Source organism: Nematolebias whitei, chromosome 11 (assembly GCF_014905685.2).
Source record: "Nematolebias whitei isolate Nwh7 chromosome 11, NemWhi1, whole genome shotgun sequence".
Classification (NCBI taxonomy): domain Eukaryota; kingdom Metazoa; phylum Chordata; class Actinopteri; order Cyprinodontiformes; family Rivulidae; genus Nematolebias; species Nematolebias whitei.
The window spans coordinates 11,026,280-11,029,249 of NC_056508.1; the positions used below are offsets into that span (position 1 = coordinate 11,026,280).

The window sequence follows — 2,970 nt, forward strand, 5'->3', positions numbered from 1 at the left end:
GATGGACACATTGGTATTGTTGTTTAATATTTGACTCAAGTGCGCCCCCTAGATTATTGAAACTGTTATATCTCATTCATATATAGTCTGATCTGCACCAGATTTTTGGTGGGTCATTAGTGAGCATTTCTAGACGCATTGGTGTTGTTGTTTAATATTTGACTCAAGTGCGCCCCTACATTATTCCAACAGTTATATCTCAATGATACATCATATGATCTGCACCAGATTTTTGTTGTATCATCTGAGAGCATTTCTAGACACATTGGTATTGTTGTTTAATATTTGACTGAAGTGCGCCCCCAGATTATTGAAACTGTTATATCTCAGTCATATATCATCTGATCTGCACCAGATTTTTGGTGTGTCATTAGTTTGCAGATCTGCACCAGATTTTTGGTGCGTCATTAGTAAGCACTTATGGACACATTAGACTTGTTTTTCAACTTTTGACTCTAGAGTGCCCCCTACATTATTCCAACAGTTACATCTCAATGATACATCATCCAATCTGCACCAAATTTATGGTGTGTCATTATTAAGCACTGATGGACACATTGGTATTGTTGTTTAATATTTGACTCAAGTGTGCCCCCTAGATTATTGAAACTGTTATATCTCAGTCATATATAATCTGATCTGCACCAGATTTTTTGTGGGTCATTAGTGAGCATATCTAGACACATTGGTGTTGTTGTTTAATATTTGACTCAAGTGCGCCCCTACATTATTCCAACAGTTATATCTCAATGATACATCATCTGATCTGCACCAGATTTTTGTTGTATCATATGTGAGCATTTCTAGACACATTGGTATTGTTGTTTAATATTTGACTGAAGTGCACCCCCTAGATTATTCAAACTGTTATATCTCGGTGAAATATCATCCGATCTGCACCAGATTTTTGGTGCATAATCAGCAAGCACGTCTAAACACATTGATATTGTGGTTTAACATATGACTCAAGTACGCACCCTCTCATACTGATAAGGGCGGAAGACGATTGCAAAGTTTAGGCATATGCACACTCTGGTGGATGCGTGCTGGAATGGCGCGAGAGCATTGACGATGGCGACAGGGAGGCGTTGCTTAAGCTCCCGCGGTCACCGTAAGGTCACCGGTTTGCTGTGAGGGCCTTCAATGCTGCTTGCAGCTTTAATTTATTTTGTACTGCTTTGATCATTTTTATAAATAGTGAAAACTGGTAAATGATCACTTAAATCACTTGTTAAAATACCTCCTATCACATCCCCATTTGTTATATTTGTAAAAATATTATCAATTATTGTATCACTATGAGTTGTAATTCTTGTTGGTTTTGATATTAACAGATAAAGATTTAAACTATACAATGAATTTGTAAATGTACTGATGTTATAGGAATCTGTTTTATTTCCCAGGTCAATATTAAAGTCTCTACACAAAAAAATGCTTTTATTAAACCTCTTGTCCAATAGTTGTACGATTTTATCGGTGAATATCTCTATATTTGATCCTGGAGATAGATATACACAACTTATTAATGACTGACATATAACAGTTTCAATAATCTAGGGGGCGCACTTGAGTCAAATATTAAACAACAATACCAATGTGTCCATTACTTGATAAAGAAACTGAAAGTTAAACTGGGTTTCTTTTTCAGAAACAAATCCTGTCTAACCCTGAATGCTAGAAAATGCCTTGTATCTGTGACTTTCCTTCCTTCAATTGATTATGGTGATATTATTTACATGAACGCTCCTACAAGAACCCTGCAGATGTTGGATGCCGTCTATCATGGTGCACTAAGATTCATAACTGGCTGTGATTATCGTACCCACCACTGCACCCTGTATTCACTGGTTAACTGGACATCATTAACTTCACGCAGACTCTCTCACTGGTATATTTTCATCTTTAAATCACTTCTTGGTCTGTTGCCTTCATACATCTCCTCCTACTTGTCTCTGCGTGAGTGCAGCTACGGAGTGCGCTCTCAGGACATTATTACCTGCAGTGTTCCCTCAATGAGGACTGAACTAGGCAAAAGGGCCTTCTCCTATTCTGCTCCTGTTTCCTGGAATGTCTTACAAAAAGATTTGAAGCTCTCGACCTTGACCTCTCTAAGTGTCTTTAAGAATCTGTTGGACACCTGGCAGGGTCCAATGCTGACATGTTCCTGTTTTTAGTTTTCTACATTTGTCTTGGAATCTAGCCGTTTTTTGTTTTGTTACCTTTTCCTTTTAGCAATCCTATTTGTTAAAAAAAAAAAAAAAAAAAAAACTGTAGTATGCTTTTTTTTTTTTTTATAACTGTTAATTGTTGTTGCGGTTGTCCATTGTTGTCATCTTTCTTTGTTGAAATCAGGTCTCTCTTGTAAATGAGTCCTCGAGGCTCAATGGGATTTACCTGTATAAATAAAGGTTGATTGATTATTAATATGTTTTTATCATTCTTGTTTATTATTTCTATTGTTACTATTTCCATGATATTATCAACAATTATTGACATTTCATTAATTAATTTATATTTTATTTCATTTTTAACAAATATAGCCACTCCACCACCCCTTTTGTTGCTTCTGTTCACATGATATAATTCATATCCTTCGATGTGAACATTATTTGTGTTTTCATCGTTGAGCCATGTCTCTGACAGCGCTATTATTGTAAAAGTTCTGTTTAGCTGTTTTAAATAATCTGTTCTAAAAACGTTAAATCTGGTCCTCTGGACATTCAAAAAAAAACAAAAAAAAAACAAAGCAAAACAACAAAAAATGTAGAAACGTTTCGTCTCTCATCCGAGAGACTTCCTCAGTCTGAGGTGCTATATTCAGCTCAGTCTCTTAAATAGCACCTTCTCAGAGTGGATCAACCAGTTTTGCTGCTGACAACCAAAACCAGCTGATCACATGCTCAAGAAGGACCATCAGCCTAAAAATGGATCATTAGCACACTGATGGCGGTTTACTATTCACAGAGGGCT

At 36.3% G+C, this 2,970-nt stretch overlaps 1 protein-coding gene across 1 annotated transcript in view; it reads right to left on the reverse strand.

The window, feature by feature from the left end:
* Positions 1 to 2,970, reverse strand: part of c1qtnf12 (C1q and TNF related 12) — a 114,783-nt gene that overhangs the window by 84,832 nt on the left and 26,981 nt on the right. The gene's annotated exons all lie outside the window — the stretch shown is intronic.